This window comes from Cygnus olor, chromosome 7, assembly GCF_009769625.2.
Source record: "Cygnus olor isolate bCygOlo1 chromosome 7, bCygOlo1.pri.v2, whole genome shotgun sequence".
Taxonomy (NCBI): domain Eukaryota; kingdom Metazoa; phylum Chordata; class Aves; order Anseriformes; family Anatidae; genus Cygnus; species Cygnus olor.
The window spans coordinates 31,187,873-31,215,626 of record NC_049175.1 but is presented as its reverse complement, the minus strand read 5'-3'; the positions used below and the strand labels follow the sequence as shown (position 1 = coordinate 31,215,626).

Here is a 27,754-nt window from a genome sequence, read left to right as displayed (position 1 = left end):
TTTGCCGGGAGGATTATCCGCGAGCGGAGAACCGGGCTGAGACGGCACGTGTCCGTCTCTCGGGGTGGCTCGTTCCAGTGGTTTCGATGGTTTTACTGGAGATTTCTGGATGTTCTCTCCAGAACTGGGTGAAGCAAAACTATGGCCCAAAATTCTGCCCTAAATTTTCTCCTCCATTAGTGCCCGTGATTCAATATTCTACTCAAACTGTTCGTGGCTTAGAGACTCTATGGGAGGCTGTTTTCTCATGTCCGTTTGCTATTCCCCAGGCTCTAAATACATTTTTCCTTGGCTTCGGTGTCTCCAGCTCATTCCCAGCTGCAAGAAGAATGCAGAAAGGTATACTGGACTTGAAGTTAATGTTTCTATTACATGCACCTTCGTTTCTAACACAAAGCTGTCTCCTGCCAACAAAAATATTGAATCTTGTTTGGTTAGTAAAACTTGTGCTGTATTTACATAAACAAGTATCCAACAATTTAAAGGATAAAAGCCTCACTAGCACAGAAATCAGTGTGAAAATAGGTCAGAGACCAAGTCTTTTTAAAACAAGTGGTGAGGAAGGATAAAAGTACTGTAGAGTGATCACTCCCAAAGTGGGTCAGGATTTCTTCTGCAGGAACAAGCCTCCTCTGGCATTATTTCTCCTTTAGGGTACTGATGTGCAGGCTCTATCCCAGGACTCCCTTGTCCTAAGCACAGAGCAAAAAATGGTTTCTGGCCCAAATAGCTCATAGTCAAAAGGAAAAAGTAAATGGCAATGGATACACATAGTCAGGAAATGTCAAATTACAACACAAGGAAATTAAGCTGCTTACTAAATGACAGGGGGAATGTGGCATTGAATGCATCTTAGGTCTGAGTTTTGTTTTATTTAGCTTTTCCACCAGCCTCTCTCTCTTCTCTCTCTTTCTTTATTTCCTTCTCTCTAGGATCTTAAGACATCTAACTCATTAAAAATCTTCTTTTTAATTATCTGCCAGGAAAGAAAATTAGCATAATTAAGGACATTTAAATTTAGATTAACAACCAACCTAATACGTGGCACTGCTTCCAAGAAAAGAACATTTCTTTTAAATGACCATAGAACAACCAAGGGTTTGATTTCAGTTTCTGTTTTGATTTCTGTTCAACATAGCACTGAAACTGTATTTCACTGCACTGAACATATCACTTGATCTGTTTAAGCAGTGTGCTCTCATTTTTGTGTTGTGTTCAGCTCCTTTTAAAAACACTTGCCCCAACGCTGTTCCCTGTGGTGGGCCCCACTTCTAAAAGGATAACTTCAACATGAAACATAAGTAGGTCTGTAGTTCATGAAACTGATTGATGTAACGTTCCCTTAAATATTAACCTCAAATCTACAAAATACATTCAGTTTCTAAAATCACTCTAGAAGTCATTTCAGGCATGACAATTGCCCTTCTTGGTGTTTGCCCTGTGGGGAACAGCAAGGATGTTTGGTTTTACAGCCACACAAAAGCTTATTTTTTTCTTCCCCAAAGAACCACTCAACGAGGTGGAGCTCCACAATCTATCTGAGATGTGCTCAGAGACCTATTTCTCGGGTCCCTATGCTTGGGTCCCTGCTGCAACAGAAACGATGAGTGGCACTGTACATTGGCATGGCTGTTTGTTATGACTTTCCACAATATTCAGCAGCAGGCATTGTATCTGCTTTAAGGTCTCACTGACCTGAGTTAAACGGAGGACTCACCCCCTTAGCAAAGGACACTGAACCCTGCTGCCTCTAGCTGGAGACTGGACTTCTGAGGCTTGCTTGCTGTATCATCAGTACTAAAATGACTAGGGTTCAGGTGTTTAGCAGTCTGAATACCTCAAAATGAGCAGAAAGCAAGTTTTGAAGACTCAGGGAGAGCGGAGAGAGCAAAGGTGAAACCACACAGGGAGTGATGCAGACTGGGCTAAAGTCAGGTGGCGGAGGAACGTGCTGTGCAGGAAAACCCAGACAAAAACATGGGATGAGCACCACCAGGGACTGGATGGGGATTGTTGGTTTGTGCTACATTTCCATCCAGTAAAATAGAGGTGTTCTACTGTGCTGCAATGGCAGTGTGTTAAATAACCTGAATATCCAGTGTACCCCTGTGTCTGGACCAGGTCAGACCTTCTGTACATGCTGAATGTATCTGCACCCATTCAGTGAGCTCTGGCATTGTTCTGGGCATCCAGAAACCCTAAACAAGCACAACTGCCCAAGCAGCAGAGACAAAGCATCCTTAGCACTTTCTAAGCAAATCCCAAATCTGCCTGTAGTGCCCCACATGGGGGAAGCTACAGCAGGTGGGCATTCCCCACGGACCCTCAGTGATCTGCAAGGCTGAGCTCAGCCCCCAGCCACAAAGCTTAGAGGAAACCGGGTTTCATCAGCTCTGCCACTTACATGGCTGCTCTGCTCTTAAGGTGAGAATATCCCTTCAGTGCGGAAAAATATGAAGCCTGAATAAATTAAAAATGGGTGCTGTGTTACACGTTACTGTCACTTAATTAACATCTCATAATGTGTTGCTTAAGGAATCAAGGCTCTATCAGGATGAAGCCTATAAGCATTTTCCTTGTTTAATCAAAAATGTTGATCTCATCACATTTTATTTCTTTTAAAAATTACATACTTACTGAGAAAGCTATGATTAAAATTTATATTGAGCCATTTCTCTGAATTAATTCTTCTCCTAAAAATTCAGTGTCAAAGAGGAACATGGAAATTAGTGTATAAAATTTCAAAATCTGTAAGGATAGATGGATGGGTTCATTTGACTTTATTACATTTCATTCATAATGTGCTGATAATGTCTTGTCTGTATTTATCCCTGTAAAACTATATATATATGAATATATACTGACACTGCAGCTTGGGCTGTTGACCTCTTGTTTAGATGGCTTAGCAGTTCATAATATGAGAAAGACGTTTTTTTTTCAGTTTTCCCTTTCCTTTCCTTTCCTTTCCTTTCCTTTCCTTTCCTTTCCTTTCCTTTCCTTTCCTTTCCTTTCCTTTCCTTTCCTTTCCTTTTCCTTTTCCTTTTCCTTTTCCCTTTCCTTTACTGTTACTACCATTAAGAAAAACACATCCATTTGGGACAATTTTCAAGCCCTCAGAAACCAAGGTCACTTACTGCAGATGCAGGTTTTTAGCAGCTGTGGGTTTCATCCTCACAAGGTGTCTTCCAGCTCACTGCTGAGCAGAGCTCCAAGGAGCCAAAAAATGTATTGGGACCCAGTGCTGGAGACCAGCCCACGGAAACAATTCTCCTGCACGCTCAGCCATTGATTGTTCAGCCCAGACACATTTAAATTCAAGAAAAAAACCTTCAGAGCCACAGAGAAAAGGGGAAAGAGGTGGCTAGAGCAGAAGCAAGGACAGAAAATTTGGACAAGTTGTACAAGGACGGAAGCATAGACGTTAAAACTAAGGTGGCTGAGGAGGAGACATGGATTCAATAATTTGGGGATTTTGTCTCTTTTAATCTTGATAGAAAATAGGGAAATGCATGCCAAGAAGCTGTGCTGGAATACAAAGTAAATGCAAGCTTTTTAAAGTTGAGCAATATCAGGATTAAAGTTGCCTGGGAGGTGTAATTTGTCTCTCAAGCATAGACAGAACAATACAGTCTTTAACTAAGTGACAAAATGTTATTTTTCTCCTCACGACCCCTGTGTGAGACACATTCAGTGTCCAGAGACTTACTCAGAGGACAAACTTGTATTGTTTGCTGGAGGAGGGAAGAATGTGACAGGCTGTAGGACAAGGAAGGAGGCAAGGAGAGGAACAATGATCTTAGACTTAAAGCAGGTGAGATACCCTGGAAAATGGCATGCTGTCCTTGCCTCCACTGCATCCCTGCTAGATATCAGGCAGCTGTTGTCAAAGGTGCTCCCTGTGTGTGGCTCCCCCTTTCTGGGTGCCAAATGAGGGACCGAGCCCAACCTGCAAAGCTCAACGCACTCCTGGTTGGAGCTGACACAAAGAGGAGCTGGGCTTTAGGCACCACATGCATAATTTCGATGTCTTCTTAAAATTCAAACCTTTCAAACTTGTCAGCTAAATTAGTGGACGTTTTGCTGTCATATTCTCAGCATTTAAGTTCCCATTTGTGAAGCACCCTCTCCTCTCACAGACACGCTCTGCAAATAAATTCACTGATGTTTGTGAAGCAACTAACTCAGCAGAGCACTGAAGCCACAAACTCACATCCGAGGACACCTATCAGTCACTTTTCAGAGGAAAATTTGAATAGAATATGGTAAATTAGGTATGGGACCCACATCGAGTGAAGAAAATATAGTACTTAATAACTACCTAACAGGTGAGTGCGGGGCATTCTGTGCCCCAAATGAGGCCAGAGGTTTGTGAGAAAGAATTGCGTGTGACAATATAATTAGAGGCTGTGCCGAAATGCCTGAAATACACTTCTGAGCATGTGATTACAACCCTACTGCCTCTCTTTCATATGTAGAAGGAGACTGTGAGCTTGAAGGGTCAGTACAATGCGATGGGATGATGGGTTAACGTTTGTAACTGATGCCTTTTTCCCCCGTGTGACATCAATGGCAAAATTGTGTACCACTTCACCTGGGAAAGTAATGCGAGTAGTTTTATTACCCTGTTCTCTGAAAGGAAAGGACAAGTTGGCCTGCAACACAGTAAAATGCTAGGCTGATCATTTTTAAGCGCTTAATTAAGTTATACTAATCTGAATTTGTATGGAGTTGTGACTGACCTTATTAAATCAAGTGTAGTGAGACTGCATTAAACCTTTGCCCTTTACCTGGCCAGACACTGCAGAACAACATGAATTATCTCCCAATAACTCTAAATATGTACTATTGATTACAGAAGTCTTATATATTATAGAAGTAATGATAAGAATAAAAATCAGTCCTTCAGTCTAAAAAAAAAAAAAAAAATCCTTGCTCTAGCTGTTTTATTTTTAAAATATAAATCAGGCAGCTAGGGTTTGATTTTGTGCATCACGTAAGGTTTTCCTGAAACTCAGTCCAGGTAGAAAAAGAGTCTTGAAACCTAAATTATAGGGAAACAGCAGTTCTTTGGGGAAGAAAACAATCAATCTTCTCAAAGTTACCGCCTCCTTTCAAGGCTCTCTGGCATTCGCTCTCAGCAGTGTGGTGTGTCTGTTTTCATGGGAGAGGGTATGGCTATAGGCAGATATCGTGCCTGGAGCTACAAAAACAGGCACTTCATTTGTGAGCTCTCACAGAACCAGACTGTGGTGGATAAGCTGGTCCGTGCCTGGACTCTGGAGGTGCAGAGCCTCTCCCAGGAAGCTGCCTGAGACCTTCCCTGGTAGCTCTTGGCAGGTCCCTCAGCCCCATCCATGCCTCTGGCCACTGATGTAGGAATATTGATGTTTGCCCGTCTGGGGGGAATCTTGCACAGATGTGTTCATGCATGTCTGACGTGGACTCAGTCATCCTGACTTTTGAAAAAAGAGACTAAGCAGGCAATTCTCTGGCAGGTACTCCCACCTTAACTGATGCATGCAATTGAGTTGGTATGACTGACATCTGGTGAATACAATTAAGAATAATTACCTTTCCATATTTCAGCACAGCTGTTTTACTCCACAAGTCACTCTTCAGAAGCCAGTACTCAGTTTCTTTGGTAGGACACCATGGAGTCCACCAATTAATTGTAATGACAACTGCTGGACTGTGCCCTTCTGATTCCAGCCTTCATCCACGTGTCCAGTCCAGCATACACTCCTGGAGATATCCTGCTGAGAAGAACTAGCAGGTTTCTCTGAAGGTTCAGCAGAGCTCTGGCAACTCAGCAGAATTCTGGCTGGTCTGATGCTAAACATGACTGATCCTGAGCTCTAAAGTTAGAGGTCAGAGGAATTTAAATAAAAATATAGAGTAGGGTTTTACTACATATGTATCAAAGTTTAACATGGATAAATACCTGGTTAAATATATTCAATTAGATGAGGAAAAAAATAAGAAAATCTCCTGTAATTGCTTTAGCCCGCACAGCACATTTACCATGGAGTAGGAAAGAAAATCCTGGATTCTGTGGGGCTAAGGAAAAAAAGGTTGTGGACAATGGTAACAGTTATGGGCAATCCCTGTGTACTCAGGACATTTGAAAAAATCTCATTCCATAATCATTGTGTGACACATCAGACACAACAGACACCTATATAATGAGAACTTTCCAAGCCTCTCTTAGATAATTAGTTGTTAATGTATTCAAGAAAAGGAACTGTAGACGTGTCCCAGTAAATATAATTTTGTTTTAGAAGTTACTACATATATCAGGTGAGGGAAATTAATCAATTTGGTGATCATATCTGACAGAGTGATGAAGGTCACTTAATACCTTTTGAGCTTTTTACGCTTTTGATATCATATCTCATTTTCAGCATGAATGGAAAATTCAATTGATTTAAAGAAATCTGAGCTTTAATTTACAGCAGATGAAGCTTAGATCATCAGATATCCACATTTCCAACAATCATTAAAATTGTATAGTTGGTAGCCACCTTTCTAGACATTGGCAGACTCAGCATGTAAACACATGAACAGTGCAGATTTCTGAGTGCTTAACCATTAATTTAATTCTGAACCTTGTGCTTGACTTCCTGCACAAAGGGGAACAGCATTCAGGTGGAGCTGGAGATAAACTTCAGATTTATGCTCCAATCTGCACATGCCCACCCACATATTTCTCAGTAAAGTAATATAGGGCTAAATCCTATGGGTGGAAAGAGTAACACTACACAGTTTTTGGCAAGGTTCTCCATTTCAGTACAGTACCGTTTCCTTACAAAAGAGTTGTTGCTTTTCAGCATATAATACCCAAACTAGTAACAACTCATGTATAGCTGCAGGTACTCATAGCCATTTTGGGCAGCTGGCCACTATCATTTCAACTGAAATATTACAAACCATGCAATGGCAAACCTAAGGCAAACCAAGCTACCACACTTCAAACAAGATCTGGACGTATATATAGTAAGAAAAACCTTTTCCTGGATGAATCATAGCTCTGTTTGTCCTGATTTCCACCGTTTACTTTTCATAGTACTTTCCAAGACTTTTTCATCCCTTCTAATATAAGGGGTCCTTCCTTTACATGCAGCTGCCCCTGTCTCAGGTTTACTCCTCAAGCTTTTCTTCACCACACCAGAGCACCTCATCCTGACACACTGCCTCACTATATCCTTGTGCCAGCTTGTGATTTGCAGCTGAGCTAAGAAACTGAGAAGTGACTCCCTAGAAGACCAGCACAAAGGCACTTAGCACTGCCCTGAGCTCAGAGACTCTGAGACCAAACTACTTTCCCGCTCTGAGGCATGATTTGAAACCATTTATATGTCTATTGCTTCCACCAAACACTAATGTTAGCAACAATATTCTGGGCTAGGATATTGCAGAACTGAGAGAACCAGAGAAACCTGTACTTGAGCATTTTTGAGCTGGAAGGCTAACAGTTAATGGTATGTCAGGCATCAGCATGTAAAGACAGTCACAATATTCCAATATGGCTTACGTCAACATACGTCAAAGTTTTAAGTTCCATGTGGACTACTATAGTCTTACGTGGTTGGAAGAACGTAGTCCCTTCCTCTTGCTTTCACTTACAAACGAAAAGAATACTTGTGTCCTGTGTGAAAACCTCTAATTGTACCAGAAAAAAAAAAATCCTATGCCCTAAAGGCCAAAGATCCCCAAGGATTTCTTTGGGTAGCTGAAAAAGAAAGAGAGTTCTGAATTTCTCCTGGAAAAGGAGCTTGTTAAAGGGCTGTTAAAATCTGGTTTTGGATAACAAAAGATCATCAAAGTGGAAAGATTTGTAATATGGTCTCTAGAGTGGTCATATTCTGGATTTGTATAATCTCCTTTTGAACTTTGTACCAAAGCTGGGCTATGTCCTTCTTTGTTCATCAATTTGTTTTCCTGTAAATGTTCCGTAAATTCTGCTTACAAATTGTCTGGAGGCTGAGAGAGAGAGGTTCTAGAAACAGTCAGATAACTCAAGAGTGTAGTCTTAAAATTTAAGCTGCACTACATCTCCTGAAAACTGATTCTTTTGTTTAAGCCTCAGACTTTGTTTGGAGGGTTATGCTTGTTATAATGTTATTTACATAGCAATGCAAACACGAACAAGGTTTTGCAGAAGGCTACAGATAAATTCTGTAGGCAGGAGGTGGTTTAAATATGAGCAAAAAGCACTATAAATTCGACCTTTCTATAGTTAATAACAGTCTTTAAATGAATACCTCATTTGCAAAAAGGATGATGGTAAACCACATTAGCTATCAAGTTTTGTTGATAGCATTCTCCTTGGCTAATGCACATATATCTTATAGTGGAGGAGTGTGCACATACATTAAAATGTTAGGAATATTCTGGTTTACCCGGTTCTGACACAGCATTCGACTCGCCAGGAATGTTACGCTTTGCATGAGAAAGGCACAGCTTTTGTGGAGCTTCAGATATTGCCTTGTTTTAACAACATTTGCAGAAACAAGTCACGATAACGATCACACCTTATTGTGCATGAATAACTGCACTTTTCACGCTTTCATGGGAGTCTGGGAAAGGAAGAGGACGATCATAGCTGAATGAGAGAGGCAGCCGCCCACGTGTTCCGCAGGAATTACGAGCATCAGCAGCACAGCTTACGTGTTCACAGCAGGACCTAGGTACAACAGAGACAGCAAAGTCCAAAATTGTGATTAAGAAGCCCACTTATCCACTGCCTGCCAGTTCTGGAAGCACCTGAACTCTGGAGGTGTCTTGCAGCTGAACTCAGCCCTCATACTTGCTTTGGGCTGCATCTCTGTGCACCCCAGAACTGCCCCACAGTCCCAACCCCTGCAGCCCAGGCTGAACCTTGATATTGCCCCAAAATAACGTTTAGCCAGACAATAAAAGTACATTTGGAGCTGGATGGATGTTAATTCCCACACCTGAGGAGTCATTGAACTGCACTTATTCATAAAGACATCACCCCGCCTCTGTTTACGCTCCTACAAAAAATTAAAATAAATAAATATAATAAAAGGTCCTTAAAATTCTGGTAAAGTCTGCTTGAATATTGTGACCTATTAGGCTACAGTAATACAGCTGATGTTATGCTTCAAGACAGGAATTTAGGAGGAGATTTTCAAAGGCAGAGGGCAGTTAGCTTCCCAGCAGCATTTAACTTTCATAGTATATGGGAGGTAACTTCTAACATGCCTGGGAACAATGTCGTCTTTGGTATTGTTTAGTTGGCTCACACCCCTTTCCAGAAAAAAAGGAAAACAATTCTGGTCATTTAGAAAAACATAATTCTAAATGGATTCTAAAGTTTTGCTAAACATCAAACTTTAAGAGAAAATCATATTACTTTAGAGTATTTCTTGAGACTATATCAATTCCAGACTCCTTGTTATTGTGCCATAGCTCTGGAAAACAATTCGCAAATGCTAAAACAATCTAACAGAAATAAATGAAGTAAGGATGAAAGAGAATAGTTTTGGACTGGGGGGGGGTTTCCACAGTTCCCATTTCCCCATGTCATATGCAGGTCTTGATTAACATTTGGCTGTGTGTTTTGTTATTATTTTCAGCACAGTAGTAGAGTGTGCATTAATTGGGTTAATTATTGTGAGCTGTAATTTAACTCAGTAATCAAACTCATAAACCAAGCATTATCAAATTTATAAACTCAGCATGCTCAAGTGTCCTTAACAATAATGAAGTTGCTGAGTCAGATTATTCCCTTGCAATTGTTGATAATGTTGGAAAGAGATTTGGACTGTCTTGCAATAAGTATTTCCGACTGCTGTGTTACACGGACAAATAAAAATAGCCAATACTTGAGAACAGAATCCTCAACGTGCTCAATATTTTTTTTTAACATAAAGCAGCAACCACTTCATTTTTTTTTCTTGTTTTAACTTCGCAAGATGGGTTTGTTTTGATTTTTACTCCAGTGGCAATGAAACCTTTTGTGGCTTTGCATACTTCAGTCTCTTCCTCGTAATCATCCTTGGGTAAGACAAACAAGTATCTGGTATCTACAGAACTTTATTTCTATGGATTCAGAAAATTTTGGCCTCTTTACACAGGTCAAATGTTGTGCCAACAGAAGCAGGGCTGACTTCCTAACATTGTTGTATTAACATACCTCAATTTTAGCCTGAGGGAGAGGGAAATGATGTTGTTTGGAATGAGATGGTAATTTACTTTCCATGCTTTCTCAGTCCTAAGGCATCTTTTCAGGATGAGACAGCCAGCTGTGTAAATTGAAATTGGTGAACAATTGTCCACTGGAGGCTCTAACATCTGAAAAGCAGAGTTATATGTTCTTCTCTGTCCATGTAGAATATGGTGTTTTCATTTTACAGGGATAAGGGATTTACTGTTAAATTAATGGACATTTCAAACTCCAGTGGCAACACATGTTAGTGCCTGCATTACTGGGAAATAACTTGCATCTGTGCAAGTTATCACTTGGAAACAAAAGCTTCTGGTTACTTTGTGATGGCATGAGAAAATAACACATCCGACCAGCGTGCCAGGGGAAATGAGGTCACAGCTCCCTCTGAACGCCGTGCAAGTGGATATCTCATGTACAAGTTAGGACAGGCATTAAATTGGTTATGCTTCAACTTCTGATTTTTGTTTTCATTAACATCTGCACTCTTAGGTGGCCTGGAGCATTTTGGCCTTTTTGTAGCCTTCCTCAGTAAAGCCACGGAAAGCTGATCTCAAGTTCACTTTAAAGGCCTTGGATTTTCAGGTCATTCCTGACAGCAAAGACTCAGTTCTGTTGCTTTTCTCATGGTGTGACACCTACACCTCAGTGGAAACCCTCACCTTCACAGCCTATCTTCACTTCACTGTTTTCAGCTGTACTTGGTTAAATCACGAGGTCAGCCTGCTGAGTAACTTAAAGCTAAGTGCTTCTAGGCCAAAAGGATCAGAAAGCTACCAAACTGTGAGCCACATACTATGGATTAAAGGTCATTAATGGTCATTTACCCTACACACCACCAAAAACTGAAGTCTGTATAGAGTCTTCAAGGTTTGCATGTGATCCTATGCTCTGTCTGATCCCTGAACTCACCCCATCTTCCTGAGCTGAGAGCAGGATAAATAATAGGACTTTTCTCGTTCTTGTGCAGGAAGGTCCTGTAATTTTCAGGGAGTAATCACAGTGCTTATATGTACGTGTAAGGCAAAGTTTCTGAAGAAAATGCCTTTCTTCCAGTGCCTAGGTTTGAATGGCAGCAGAATCTGTTAGAATTCACTGAGCACCTATATAACTGCAAGCTGTTGGTGTAAGGACACAAAATTATTGAATGTAGATGAAAATAATAGTGGAGCCAAAAACCTGAGGTTCCTCATTCACCCTTCATTCTTATCCTCTTTCCCTTCAGAGTAGCAGTGGTGTCTTCTCTGTGTGCAGCAAAGCTGAGGGGTGCATGCCCACAAGCCAAGCAGTGAACTTCTTACCCTGAGAAGAGAGAAATTTTGCTGTGAACTGAGTGAAGCTTTCCTATAAATTTTGTTTTGTTTTGTTTTTGTTGTTGTTTTTTAAGTACACTGATACCACTGAAGCAATTCAGAACTTTTGCCCCATCCCAGGGTAAGCAAACACTGCTCTAGAAGCTTGTTTACTACAAGCCATTTTAACCTCAGCATAAATGTTTATTTTTCCCTTCCTTGTCTTACTGTGCTTTGCCGGGTATAAGAAAAGACCATGTGGTGATACTGATACCTTGTCAATCAGATGAATCAGATGACAGGCTGTCATTTTTTATTTAGATGTGGTAGTAAGTGACTTTGAGGGGTAAAAGATAGGTTATGTTTCTGAAAACTGGCAAAGCATTGAAAAATAGTACCCATACACTGGGAAATTCTGCTAAGTATTACTAAAAATGATAAATCCTAATTTTCTCAGACTAATGCTGAGATATATTTTGTACTCATAACTGCCAAGGTCAAAAGAAGATAAAAGACCTGGAAAATACCCTAAGTCCCTTGCATATATCATTGTTTATTCCTTTTTTAATAAAGGAGTTTCAAGAAGCAAAAACATATCATTATGACTTAACTGATTCTCCCATAATAACTGCTTTTGATTTAGAAGATAAAATTAAATTAGCAGATAAGCTCTTTTATTTCTGCTCAGCCACTAGTGTATTCAAATGGGTGCAACTTGTCCCTTTAGAAGGCACAGGAACAAAAACAAAGTGTAAGGCAGTCACCTAGTAATCTCTGTTTCTGCATAACTATTTGGAAATTCTGCTTTGCTAACATTATTTAAAGCTCATAAACAAGACAGAGTCAGTGATTCCTGTGACTGGAATTCATGGGAATTGTCTAAACAAAACGTATTCACTCCTCTTATGTGTAACCAAATGCATAAATGTTGTTGTCTTTTTATGCCTTACAGATGGTTTGTATCTCCAGAGATTTACAGAAGAATTCATAAATTGGCATCACTGGTATGTCAGCAATGTGAAGCAGCCTCTGCTCCCATTGTTGCCTATGAACCTGCCACTGGCTGAAAGAGTTTGCTTGAAATATCGAACTCGCAGTACAGCTCCAGTGTGATGTAAAGCTGAACCTCCCCTGCTGTGGGAGCTCCTTAGAACCAAATATACAGCTTGATAAGTATGAATTGTCATCTCTTTAGGTCATCTATTTCTACATCTTTCATTCTCTTACCCTGGCACTGCAGGCTAAGTAGACAGGAGATATTGATTAAGTAACTCAAAGGAAATGATTGTAACCAAATGCTCTGCTGAGTGCACCCGCAAAGAGCTCCAAAATCGTAATAAGTGAGCTGGGGCACTTGTCGTCAGGAGCAACATATTCATCCAACAGTGACCTGTCAAATTGACTTGGTAGCATGGCTGATAATACTCCAGCATTTCCACTGCTAGAGAAGAGCAGGGAACATCACATATGCTTTCAAATATGTTACGAAGAGCATCAGAAAAAATGCGTTACTCGTACTTTCACAGATGATTTGTGGAAAGGCTGGGAATTGAATCCAGATTGCCTGATCGCTTATGCGGGGCCTTATGCACAAGACCAACCCCCCTTTTGAAGCTTGACATTCTGGTCTTTCTCTATTTGACAGTCCTTTCCCTTGTTCTCATTTGTCTTTTGGATGCACTGAGTTGCTCATGTGAAGATTGCTAAAATCACAGCACACAAGATTTTGCCAGATATGATTTCTAAAACCTGTGTTGCATATATGTAATATCACACAGGTCCAATGTAAATATGTACAGTGCTTTAGAAGTAGATTAATATGAGACTGCCCACAGGAAACTTACTTGTGGAAGAGCAGCTCACTCAGAATGAATCCAGGCTGGACCAAACGAACACTAGTTCTGAGAAATTCCCAAGACTTGTCTTACACACTATTGTGGTATCACAGAGCTTTCCCTGCAGGATTAATAACAACATCTTTTGTACATTTCCCTCTCCTTGATCAAATACAGAAGCAATATGGAGAAAGGGAGGCAAACCCAGTCTTTTTGGAAGAATTAAAGAGAGTTTGAGTATTGTACGAATTGCTTACAATGAAAGTATTTTCTCAAGGAAAAAAGTCCTGAAATATTTTCAAAAAAAAAAAAAAAAAAAAAAAAAAAAAAGAAAAGGTTTAAAATTTGGATTGACCTCTTCTTTTTTGTTGTTGTTGTTGTTAATTTGCCCCATAAATTTGATCCCTACAACTGCGAAAACACTGTCCCAAATCTCTGATTTCATAATTTGTCGTCTCAAAAAAGATGCATTTATCAAAATGATTTCTAGATATATATTCACCTTATGATCTACATGATTGTACATTAATTTGTTAAGACCTTAAGAGACCTTAGGACAAACGCCTAAATGTGGAATCCACTGGACAGTGACCTTGAACCTGTGGAGAAACTGAGGATCATAGCCTGGAGCAGGATAAATACCCCTTTCATTAAAAAAGCAATCCAGCCTGGGTGCAACAGATACGTGGACTTCTATAGCCAGGTAAATGAAACATCTAAAATGGGACTTGTCTTGGAAACTGAAGATAACTTTTCATCCAAGTTTAGAGACAAGTCAAGGTTGTTCTAAAATTTCACTCTAGTTGAATTTTGTATATGTCCAAAAGGAGACAGGAACATCCCTTTGAACATCTTCCCCATTTTGGCTGGTCCAACTAGGGCCTAGAGAAGTTATTGCTGAATTCACTGATTTCCCACAGACATTCTGACAGTTTAGTTATGGCAACACTTGCAATGCTCAAGAGGTCACTTTAACTGAGCATCTCCAAGAGTTAAGAGGAGCCTGAGCAGCTGTGAGGGAGTCCATGGGACCAAGAAAGAGCTAAATCCTGATTTCATCCATGAGATTCCAGAGAGCCGGGGTGTAGCTTGATTTACAGGGAGGTGCAAACTCTCGGCAGGAGAATGCAGAAGGAAGAGCCTCAGGGGGATCTTTGATGAGAGAAAACAATCTAGACATAAATAAAGACTTCAATGGATTTGTCCCTTCATTATTTTGGAGCCTGCTTGAAAGCCTCACTAAGTCAAGAGAAGAATTCCAGCTGGGGTTTAGGTGAAGAACCAAGGTTGCAATTTACACACAACTCATGTCATTCAGGAACATTTCTGCATTGCAGGGAAATACGCTTGTTAAAGTACTGAGCTGACACTGAGAAGTATTTGGCTATTACAGGATACTCTTTCATTGAGTTACTTGTTGCTGTCCAATAAAATAAAATATAGGAAACCCTTTAGTGTTTCATCAAATTCTTGCTCATTTCAAAGAGTACCAATATTTCTGTGTCTGGCTCACATATTAAAAAGTTTGCCTGCATATTAAGTTTCTTTTTTTTTTTTCTTTTTTCTCTTTTTTTTTTTTTTGTCATAGGCTTAGCTTCAGATCTTTCTATGACTTTTACTGGGGGCTATTTTTGAAGGATTCAGTTCTGTTTTGTCAGTATAACCTTCAATTTCTAATGAGTGTTATTTCAAAAGAATTTTTTCCATTGGTAGGTAGGAGAAAATAAATTTACCTTGAAATTTAATAAGCGTTATTTACTTTGTATCTATTAATAAATCCCATCATACATCCTGCTTCTCAAAATGCTAGAGGTTATGATCTCTTCCTATTTGCTGTCCAGAAGTTAAAGAAACATTTAATTACTTCACTTAAGGTAATCTTAGACTTTTATTTTTCTACCTTTTTATTTTTCACTAGTATAGCCAGGTGTCACTGTTACTATCACTAATTCTTAAAGTTTTAGAAACATATTGCAATTTTTCATCTTGTTCACTCAGTCAAGCATTCTCCTTCCAATAATATGAAGATATGATCATATTTTAACCACAACATACAGATGTTTCCCATTTCTTCAAGGCCCAGCACAAACCAAATTACAGTTAGTGCAAAGGCTTTCCCTGGACAGAATAGATTTTAGATAAGAAGTAAAGCATGCTGTAAATTCATATTCGTATGCATTGTGTGTGTATGTGTGAGCACATAAATACCTTTTAAACAGTGTTAGGTTTCTTGGTAAACATACACTATTATTATGATACGTTAATAACAATACACATATATATGTATATATACTCCATTAGCCCATTGACATCAATATGATTTTTAAAATCAGCAGCAGAAATAAATCTGTATCTATAGCTTTAGTGACCCTAATACATTGCTGTCATTCATGTCGTTCTGCTTTCAGTTGAATTATACCATAACAGACCTCTAGGTTGTATTTTTTACATTCAGTTATGTTATAATAATTGCCCTGCAATACCTGGGAGACAATTGAATGAAATTAGTACATGCAGTTCTGTGGCATGAAATATTTCTCCCCTTGAACTGGGATCCTTTTAGTACTGTTTTACTGTTAATAAATACATAAGCAGCTTTGTCAGTTTAAGCAACATTTTTTTTTAAGTTATGCAAATTAGGTATCTTTGGGGAGGTTTTGAAAATGTGTTTGAAGAACTAATTAAAAGGCTGTTACAAACAATAATAACCAGCTTTTGCCAAATTGCTTTCAATTCATTAATGCAACTTAAACCATCTTTATTTGCTTAAAAAAAAAAAAAAAAAAGAAAAAATATGTTTCAGCCCAAAGTTTCTTCTTCCACCTTACATCACTAGTTAGATATTAAATATATTACACACATAAAAACATAAACAACAACACACAGTACCTTTCTCTTTTAATCATTTTAAATTTTGTTATTAATTCTTTAATTTTCCTCACTCTGTGTGTGTGTGTGTGTATGCGTATGAGTGCACGCATGTGCCTCTGATCTGGCTTATACACTGTACTAAATTGTTCAGTAAATACACTGCAGCAGGATAAGGTCTAACTGGAAGAAAATTGTTGTGAGTTACAGGAAATTAAAAAATTCCTGCAATACCAACCCACTACTCAAAGTCAATCTGTGGTATCCCACAATCCACTCGGCTCTGAAGTCAAGCCAGAATGATTTTTGAAGAGTAATTTCAAGCCTTATAAAGGGTCACATCATGTATTAAAGCCATATTTGCTTCTGTGTTTTGTAAATTTTGAACTCATTACTAAACCTTTGTCTCTTACACTGTACGTCTGGCTCTGAACTCTCCTTCATCAATCTGATCCTTAAAACTCCAACAAAAAAACATGCAACACATTTTCCATGTGAAAAAGTGGTAAAACATAAATAGTTACAATCTCAAGGTGAAAGCATTTAAGAAAGGCTCTAAGAAGCTTATCATTTTTTTTTCTACTCAAGATAGCAAAATCTTGAGCAAGAGGTTGCCCCAAACTGATATTTTCTGACCACCTTTGGGAAGTGCTGAGTGCCCTCAACTCCTGTTGACTTCACAAGAGATTAAGAAAGCTCAGCACCTCCCAGTATCGGTCCCACAGATATATATCTATATCCATTCACATACACACACACATATATAATGAACTGCTAACAAATAGTGGATCATCTACTCCTTTCCCTAGCCAAATTCTTTGTGAAAGGATCAGACCCAAGGTTAGAGGTAAAACCATATGCAATTTACAATAGGCAAAACGTGTCTATAAACAAAATACAATTGGAAATCTGGGAATCATTTATATAGAAAGTGCTGGCAAAGTGCAGGCATATGTGTACAGAACAGTGCAGCACCTCCACAGATTTCAACAGCCCCATTTCTGAAGTTGCTAAGCTGAACCTTTGTCGTAACTTGGGACTGGGAAAAAACACAGCATTAGTTAAAGAAAAGGGTTTTACCCCCACAGCACCTTCAGAACTGAGGTGACACTGTTCATCTAGAAACCCAAGAAAACGGTGTGCACAGCTTGGGATTTGGTTCTTCCAGCCCATCTCCCCTTAATGGTTCTGTCATTTATCTGTTCTCACTCAAGGATACCCACAGTATTTCATTATGTGCCTACATCACATATTTACACTGACTGGTCCAAATCCCTTCTATTTTCCCTGAATACATCCTTTTTTTCCATGGTAATAGTCCTGAAGTGAGTCAGCTAGAAGAATCTGAAACAATCTAAACAGACATTCAAGGAAGATATCCAGGAAAGTGGTTCCAAAGCTAGGATGAGATGCAGTTTAGGCAGGGACCACAGCCCCCCAGAGCACACATGATGAACCACATGAGAAAACTCACCCATCATGTGGCTTTCCTCTCTCTGTGACATGGATGACCCAGCCAGGTCTGGATGTGGGCAAGGAGAAAGAATGACATAGTTTGGCCGTGCTTTCCACCATGTGGAACACATTGATAGTCAGAGCTGCTCAGGCAGACAGTGGGTCAGAAACTACCACTCCTGGTCTGGCAGTCATGTAGGCTTTCTTAAGAAGTCAGAATATGCTTAGATAGCTACACAGACATCAGGCTGGATCTGGATGAAACACCAAGCTCTGCTGAAGATCCAACATGTCTTGACAAGTAGAAATACCCATGTATTTCCAATGCCTGTACATTTTCAGCTGAGCTGCAAGCTCCAAGAGACTTGTGACTTGGTCCAGTGGAAACACAATAGCATGGGCAAGAAGAACAAGAGAGGATGGCTGGTTAGTATCCAACAGGTCACTGAGACTAAGGGAAGAAGAATCCACCACTGTATTTCAGCATCAGGCAGTGGTTTCACTGTGCGAAGAGTTAGTACAATAACTATGATACCATCCTGAGACTGTGGGTCCTCAAATCAATTCCTTTTTCTGCCCTGCATGTCTTCTGAGGCAATGGGCAGCTCATTTGAGCTATTTCTTCACTGAAAAGACACTTCTACTAGTGGAAGAGTGGTGTGGCTGGTCAGTGACAAACAAGCTGCAATGCATGATAAGAGTAAGGACAGAGCAATGTTATCTCAACCCTTTTGGCACACTGGATAATGGAAGTAAGAAGTTCCACTGTGTTTAAGTCAAGTGCTTTGGGTTTTAATTGTTAGCATGAAGATAAACCTTTCATCTCTGTAACCGCTATTCAGCCTGTATTGGTCTTAGGAATCTATTTTGGTACAAGAGGACAATGAATTATTTAGACTACCCAGTCTCCAGTACTGCCAAATTCTGGTTCTGTCTACTGTTAATGTAAAGTGGCCTTGGTGTTTATATTAGCAACTTGAATAGGAAGCTTAAACACCTTAGTTTCCCACCTACAAAACTGGGACAGTGACATTCATGATACTCTGTAGGTGTGGAGAAGAGAAATATTTTGAAAAAGACCATGAGATTATCTCACAATATTATGATGTGGGACATAATAACATTATAAATCAAGAGAACTGAGACTAAACCAGAAGTGGTCCAAACGAAATTATGGAGGTTGCACAGGAAACCTGTTGCAACATGTGAGATACTAACTTTGCTCTGAGACAAATGACAAGAATTCTTGTGTCTGATAAGACAAGACAGGTGAGTGATGTATATGATCTCCATGAAAAAATGACTATCTCAGGCTGGAAATGGCACTCTATTTACTACCTGAAGAGAGAAATTTCACAAGAAAATGAAGACAAGGCATTAAAGGTAAAAGAACTACCAGATAAAATATATTTGTATGTTTTCCAATAAGCATCAGGATAGTGATATAGCATCTGGTTAAATACACAGGAAAATGCAAGAAGAGAAGTGGAGGTTTATACTGTTTTTATTGAAATTGTATTGCATAGAAAACAGCATGTTGGTGTCACAGTACTTAAAGGATTTAAATGTATTAATTGTTGATGTACATCCACAAAAAATGCTCAAAAAATATTACATACTCTGTCTCTACCAGCATTTATCACAATAGCTCTGCTTCTAGTGGAACACAGAATCCTCTAAGTCCCAATAAGATACATGCTAAATGACATAAAACAGTTAACATAACCTGTGCCATAGTTATACATGTGGTTGTTATAAAATTATGTTGATAAATTTCTCTAAAACTGTACAACTCACATTTTGGGGCTTGGTTTGAGGTAACGTGCATCAGAACCACAAAATGAAGGAAGAGGCATGCTTGGAAGTTGTGTGTGTCTAATTTCGAAATTTATTCAACTGAAAGAAGTCTCCTTGGAGGCCAATAGAGAGAGGGTCTGCAAATTTCCTCTGCAGGAACATATACATATGTCAGAAAAGGCATCGCTCCAGTATGATCATTACAGCCCCATGAGCACTCCACGTTAATTTGACGGCAGACCGGGTGACTCCACCCACATCCAGGAATCAGATTCTTTGGAACAACTTTAAAAATCGCTGTATGAACAAATGCAGCATCCCCCAAAAGCTTAGTTCTTTGGGAAATCCAGTGGCTGGGAAGATTCTAAAGATGCCTTGAAGAAGCAAATATACAGCAAGTTGTTTATAAATCAGACCTTCAGCCTTCTATGAGTAGAAAAATAAATATAAGGACTCCAACTCTATCACAAATCACATCTTTGTTTCTATATACATCCCCTCTTCTGACTCTTTTTTATTATTATTATTATTTTTCACAAAAGAACACAGAGAACTCAAGCGTGATGGAATATAACTGTACCACTCTCCTTCTACATTATATATCTCAGGAAACAGGAATACCTAACTCACAGGAGCAGTTTTAGGATATTTTGCTGTGGTACCCAATGCTTATGTACTATGGAGAAATGCACTGCAGGAAACCTGAATTAAAATGGTGGAAAGAAACATAGCTTATTTAAACATTTTCAGTACTGATACAGATATGATTTTCTCTGATGAATATAGAAAGAAGAAAAAAAAGGCAGAAATGAGCAGAAGGAAAAGTGGCAGTTTATAATGGGACAGTGGCAGCTCTACCATAACTGTGGTTAGGATTGTTTCCATTATAAATCCAGGCATGCACTCCCACTGCTACAAATCACAATAAAATATTTTCAGCTTCAAATATGGCATACATGGCCCCTGGCCAGTAAATTGTTTGGGCAAATTTGAGGTCATACATCAGATATCAAATATTATTTTTTTTTGAAAATGAGTCATAGTTCATGCATTTCTATTTTCACTATTTAGTCACACCCCAAATAGCTGCTGTACCACATGGCTCATCCAGAACACATAAAACAAGGCTAATTAAAAATATACTCCTGAGATATTGTACATAAGATCAAGTCTAAGATACGAAAATTATATTTTAAAATTCCTCTCATGATTCAGAAATACAAGATTGGTTAATGCATAAGTGTTTGAGATTTTCAGTAAACAGGACATTTTTCATGATGATGAGATATATAAAAGGTGACTTTATCAGAAGTGTCAGCCTATGCATCAGCATTGGCACTACATTGTGTCCATCCCAGGACTGAATGAGTGGGTACTCTCTTTGGATAACTGTATGAAAAAGCATGAGAAAATAAGTCATATCACAGTGAAACAGTAGTTCACCATAGGGAAACTAGTCTAAGTACTAGGAGTGGCAAAAAGGAAATCTGGTTGTATTTTGGGCAGTTTACGTAGAAATATTTGAGGTTCTCAGTCAGATATCTAGTGTAAGAATACTGAATTATATTAACCAACAGCCTTAAGCCAGATGATCAAGTGACCCTGGAGGCTGGATCTGTTGTGGTGGTTTTAGAAGGAGAGTGCCTAGTTCAGGACAAAGGAGTCTTGGGCCAAATCCTGACCTTTACCGAAGCCAGCGAAGACATCACCACTGAAACCGGTAAGCACAGCATTTAATACATGCCGGTTTGGTCGTGCCCACTCTTCATGGTTGTGCCTACACTTTGCGGCCCAGGCACACAATGGTGCACTGTATTTATCTGCTCACTGCATGGCAAAGAAATCTTGGGCTGTGCCATTCTCTTTGGAGAGAAATTCATGCAGAGGGACAGAGGGAGCTTCAGTAAACTCCAGTGGATGTTTTGGATCAGAACAGATGTGAGGACAGCATCAGATGCCACCCCAGAAAGCATCTCCACGACAGATGGTCCTAGAGGCCATTAAACATTTCCAGTTTTCCAGCTTAAATTGAGAGTGCCTCCTCTTCTGTATGAAACCAAGTAATAGAGAGGACTAAAATTATGTAAATTCTCTGATGCATTTTAAGAAACTATGTATTATAGCTTTTCCTTTAAAAGAAATCCTCTTTTTAAACATGCCTTTGCATCCTGTAACTCCATGTGCTTTAAGCATGACCATAGAGAAGTATTCATAACCAAAGTTAGCTTCTTCACAATAGAACATGTGCATATCATCATGTGGAATTTGGGCATCGCTATAGTGACTAACATATTTGTGGCACCGCTCCTCCAGGAATTTGATTCCTAGCAATATAAGATCAGGTTCATTTGATGTTTATATTGAATCTTGCCATTGGTTTGGCCATAATTGAGTTGCTTTTGATAATCCATTAAACAGTTTCTGGAAAGTATTCAAGTGCTAAAATATCTTTTTATTAAGCTAATGAAAATCACTAGTCTGATATAAAGAGATGCAATTATGAAATCCACCCTGAAATAGCTTAACATCTTTTATTTCATCCTGGTAAGATTACAATACAGACATACTTTTAAATAGGAACCCTTCTTTTAAAGGGTTACAACTGAGTGTTTTAGGTTAGCTGTAAATGTTGGCAATAACTTAGGGAAGTTCCAAATGCAAACAGATACTTGATACAAATGTACCAAGCTTCAAAAGAATCACTAGAATTTCCTTCAAAAAATAGCAACCAAATTAATATATAATAAAATTATTATGTTTCTATATGAAATGAGAAGACACGTAAATGGTCAACCTCCATTTTCCAAAAGCCACAAGAAAAAAAAAAACTCTGCTTTTATCATACTTTCCAAGAGTCTTAGATGAATTGAGAACGGAGGGCTGAATTAGCCTCTTACAGAAGAGATGTTTCCATCCCAGTGGTGACATAACATATGTCCTGGAGGTGCGCTTTTATGGCCATTTTCTCAGCAGAGTAACTGCAGAGCCTGAACATGTTCATGGAGCAAAGCTAGACCTCCACGTGAGATCTGCTACCTGTACTATGCTGTGCTTATTTGATGGATTTATATGATATCTGACTCAGCATGGTGATTATCTGGCCACTTTCTGAAAACGTAATCCAAAGAACATGCATGGCAGCAAAGACCTCCCTACTAACTTCAGTAGTACTTGGATTAGGCCCCAACTACAATTAAAACTTTGACAGATCGGGGCCTGTAGTGCCGCTACAAGAAATGCATGACAAAGTGTGCTTCCTAAGTGAGAAGGCTTCAAACCTTTGCAGATTCAGGTCCGTAAGTTATCCAGTGTGTAGGTTGGTATGACCTCTGTGCACTGTCTACTGAGTTACTGTGACTCCACTAGCATCTCCTGCCTGTCCTTAGAGGACTCTTAATCCTTTTTCCACGTGCCCTGCCATGTTTGCCATGGCACCAAGCTCTGGAACAGAGCACAAGGACTCTCTGCCTGTCCCCTGTGCATTGTTAAAACAGAAGAAATTATCTCTTTTGAAGCTTTGCTTTATTCTTCAAGGTAAAGATACATGGATAGAGACATCTAAAAACAATTATCCCTCTTTCACTAAGGTCTTCTTGTTAAGAAATGTATTTGAAAAAGCCAAACTCACTATAATATCTTCCAAAAGGGCAGACCAGATGTTTTTTTCTATTTAAAACCATTTTTAATTTCCAATTTTCCTTCACTTTTATTGAAAAAAAAAAGTGTTGAAATTAAATATGAAAAATTTCATACACATCCAATATAATTATGTTCCATCTGGCCAAGTAAAATACTTTTACGCATAAAGAGTTTGTTTTTTCAATCCCTCAGAATTTCAGCAACAAAAACTAAGAATATCCTTTTATTTACACAGTTTTTAAACAATGATTTCGCTTGTTTGTTTTGGAGTTGCTGGCAAGCCAAGAAATCAGTTTTGTTCTTGGTGATCTCCCCACTGTTAGAAGACAGCATGAGAGGGAAACTGCCATTGTGCCAAGTGAGAAATGAAAAACCAAGGAGCAAGACCGGGAAAGAAAAAGAGAGAAGATAGAAGTTGGAGAGAGGAAAGGGTGAAGATAAAGGCAAGAAACCAGGAGTGTGAGATGATTTCCTCCTTGCCACATCCAAGGACCAAGGAGTCAGTATGGAAGATCAACAATATCCTCAGTAGGAAGGATAATGAAAGTAGCTAGAAGCCCAGAGCCAAAGAGTAAATGGTAATACGAAGCCCCCAGCAACAATTATAACTGACAGCACATTATTTTTAAACAGATCTCAGAACTGGAGAGTGGAAGGATGTTCAATTTTTCAACAAGTCAAAATTCCATGGAAAGCAGATATTGCTGGGGGCAGAGGGGCTGAAGAAGGTAAAGAGAAATCATTCAACCAAATCCAACATTCTGTCAGAAAAATCTTTGTTGGAAGATATTCAGTCAATTTTTTTAGGGCATATTCTTAAACTTGAGACCATGTACATTTGTTAGAACTTTGCATTCCCATCTCCCCATATAATGTAAGTCTTGAAGCTCAGTTAAATCTGAATTCCTATAAATTACAACAGCTCTCTTAGAGTAGGAAGGGATGTTCATAATATGGACATGAGAGCTGGGGTTTAATACGAAAGGAAGCAGAGTCTGTGAAAAGGTTACTTCTGTCATAAAGGAGAACATCAGTATATTGATATACGTATGTATATTTGAAAGTGATCACACACCAAAAAAAAAATCATTGCATAAAACAAATACATATTTATTTGGAGCTGACTGACTCAGTCATCTCCAGTAGAAGTACGTTGGTAGTTGTTCTGAGTTCTCCACAATCCAGCCTTTCAAATCACAAAGTGGCACAGAAATGCCCAAGCTGAAATCCCATGCCTGCCTTCTCTTTCCCACTGCCCCTTAAGCCCAGGCCAGCACCTCCCCATGAGGAACCTCATGGTCCTTGTATCTCTCCCTTTCAGTGACATTTACTCAAGTGTTAAAATCTTACGTTTCATCTATATCTGTGGACATTAGGCGTTGTCCAAATGCATTTGTATTGCAGTTGGAGCACAGCCCTCCTTGAGCATATCAGTTGCAGGACAGGTAGTGAAGAGCACATCTCAGCCTGGTGTCTCAGCTCCCAGCAGGTGTGTTATTTCACAGCATTTTATCACAGCACTACAACAGGTGCAGGTCATAGCTTTCTGTCCAGACATTTCATCTAGTGCAAGGCATAACATCTTGGCAATAAGCAAAACTCTTTCTGGGGAATGTTTTATAGCATACACATAGAAAGGCATTGAGAGAGTAAACAGCAATTAGGGAAAAGGCTAAGAACACTGTTAACCCCCTAAAGTTCCAAGTAATCATTGCCAAAGTCTATTTATTCTACTGTGGAATTTGTGTACAACCACAGGGGATATAAAATGGAATTGAAATCCCAGAAGGACCTTGACTATGACTCTAACATAACAAGACAGAGCTACTTTTTCATCCTAGTAAAGGCAACCGTGCCCCATGAACCACACAGGATAGCAGCATCTCAGTGTGTGACACCCCTGAACATCTTGTTAGATTTCTCTTCACCTTTTTAAATTAACTCACAGTTAACTCCCTCTGCTGCACCTGCTCATGGAACAACGATGTGTTTTCTAAAATAAGGACCCTCCAAATGCAAGCTGCATGCTGCTTGTAACTTGCCCCTGCAAATGTGGGCAACCAAGAAGCCACCATAAACCTCCAGTCGTTGACCATCAATCAGAAAGCTCTGCGACAATACACAGATAAAGTCACAGAATGGCTGAGGCTCGAAGGGACCTCTGAAGATCACCCAGTCCAACCCCTCTGCCAAGCAGGATCACCTACAGCACATTGTGCAGAATGGCATCCAGGCGGGTTTTAAATATCTTCACAGAAGGAGACTCCACAACCTCTCTGAGCAACCTGTCCCAGTGCTCTGTCACCTCACAGTAAAGAAGTGCCCCCTTATATTGGGGCGGCGAATAGACAAATTAAACAGGAAAGGCAAAATGAGAAAACCTACAGTCTCCACTCCCTGTGGTAGCAAAGGCTATGGTGAGGGCAATCACACTTGAGGAGGTAAAACATCATGTCTTTCAAGCAATGATAAATGAACAAATACAATCAGACTCTTGCTAATGACTTCCAACAGGGTCTGTACATCTCTCAAGCAGTGAGGTGTCAGAGCTGGGATCTATATCAGCCTTCCCAGGTCTGACAGACATGGGCAAGGAGAGGTGACACAGTCCAGGAAATAGGGCATGAACCTTCACCTCCAGCTCCTTGCCTTGGAGCAAGCAGTGCAGAGCTCAGCAGGGACCTAAAGGCATATAAAGCTAACAAGGCACCTTCTGGGAGGGAAAACACAAAACACAGTGAGCTTCAAATGCACAGAGCTTCTAACACATAGCAATAACAAGTTCTTTCTCGCTCTACCTCCACAGAAGATGTGGACACTGAGTGCCCGGCTCCCAACACAGCAAACTTCCAGAGCTACCATTCAGCAGCTGCACAGCACATTAGCTACATGTTGTTTCCCTGTCTTAGTAGGGGCAGCAGGAAAAAACAGAAATATTTAGCTTGGGCAAGGGGTCATGCCAGCATCGCCATCCAGCTTTCAGACCAGAGCTGACTGGTATTTGCCAGCTCCCGCAAAGGAGGCTCCCTGTCTGCGAGCAATGCAGAGCTCTAACAAGTGTAACCATGCACACCATGTAAAGACATGGACACTCTTGTTGATTTTGGTTTTACGCTGTTGTGCTACTCATGTTAAGCTTCTGAAATATTTAATGACTACTGTTGATTCAAAACTTGCATACCTTCTGTATGTGTTAAAGTGCTGGTGCTTGCACTTTTCAGGTTTCCATTTGTTAGAAGAAATGAAGATATCTAGCAAAACTTTTAAAACAAAAAAATTCCATGAAAACACACTCTCTAGCCACAGAAACACATTTTTCAACCACAAAGATGTGCATACTGTAGCATAAGAATATGCATAGAAAATTTAAAGCAATATTCCCTTGAAATTCAATACTATAAAACATTAAATATCACAAGTTAAATCTGAATTCAATTTTTATTCAAAATCACTAACCTGCATTTCTGTCTATGCAATATTTCTTTGCACGATTCTGTATGACATCCTTCTCAAAAATACATTGGAATACCAAGATCCATTCCATTAATTATTTACCTGTGCAGATTCTTTTATCTTCAAGAAATATTCTTACTCTTAATTTCTTTTTTTTCCTCTTTGGAATCAGTAAAATTAATGCAAGTTTAACTCAGTCTTATTGAAAACAGTAAATTTCTCCTATATTTATGCCAAACACCAAGTACATCTCTCCAAGTTCATTAAATTCCGTAGAGACTAACTCATTTGATCTGGAGAAAGACAGGGGCAAGGTGTAGCAGCTCGGCACCTGGAGGGCTGTGAAGTGTTCACCAGTAACATCATTACTAACAGCTGAGGGTTGCTGATAGCAGAATCAGCTTCTTAGAAACTGGTGTGCCTAAAAAGCCAGTTTACTGGCTGCCCCATAGGTTTTGGGGAAGGTGGAGAGGGGAAGAAATAAGAGGGTTTTATAGCACTTCAGCTGCCTTTGATCCTGTGTTTTAGGGTGTGTTTGCTAAAGAAATCAATTTCTTTTGATTTAAAACTAAAGGTAGGGTTAAACTCATGCCTGATGTAACTCTTATGGAGTTACACTAGTGATTAATATTTTAGGGCAGTGGTGCAAGCTATTTTAGGTGCTGTGCTTTCTTTCAAGCACCTTTGAATGTATATATGAAATTCAAGGGTACCATAAACTAAACAATATTAGGAGTTGTAAATAGAGTCTGTGAAAACAGCAGAAGAATCTAGTAACACAAAAAAGGTGTTTTAGTCAGGAACAAATCCCATAGAGTTCAAGACAGAAAGATGTCACCATCACTGTAAAGGTCTTTTTCATAAGGATAACAGGAAAAAAATTAGAAAAGGCACAGATGATGGGATGCCATTTTTATGACTCTGGAAAACATCCAGAACCTAAGTTGAGGAATATATTGAGCTTTCATTTCTACATAGACGGATCCCTGTGAAGTGTAACCTATACCCCTGCTGCTTTGTGTGCAATGGATTTCCAAGGGACTCTTTGGGGAGAGCATGAGATTATTTGCTGGACTCAAAGCAGATTTCAAGTTTGGGAGGTGTCTAAATAAAACAGGGGAGAAGCACTTCTAAAACGGAGGCTCCTCTGATATTAAGGAAATACCTTTTAAACAGTTCAGCTTTCCTCCAGTACTAATTTTTTACTCCTCCAATACTAATCTTTT

At 39.4% G+C, this 27,754-nt stretch overlaps 1 long non-coding RNA gene across 5 annotated transcripts; it reads right to left on the bottom strand.

Moving 5' to 3' along the window:
- Positions 1-26,765, bottom strand: LOC121073444. Of its 5 annotated transcripts, none has more exons than XR_005821717.1 (5): positions 26,631-26,765; positions 11,369-11,491; positions 8,400-8,683; positions 5,572-5,753; positions 1-318 (listed from the first exon to the last, which is right to left on the bottom strand). It is a non-coding gene; the product is annotated as an uncharacterized LOC121073444 (long non-coding RNA). The 5 variants fall into 5 exon arrangements; XR_005821718.1 differs by lacking the exon at positions 1-318 and adding an exon at positions 3,999-5,472; XR_005821716.1 differs by lacking the exon at positions 1-318 and adding an exon at positions 3,999-5,456.
- Between the last annotated feature and the right edge of the window lie 989 nt (positions 26,766-27,754).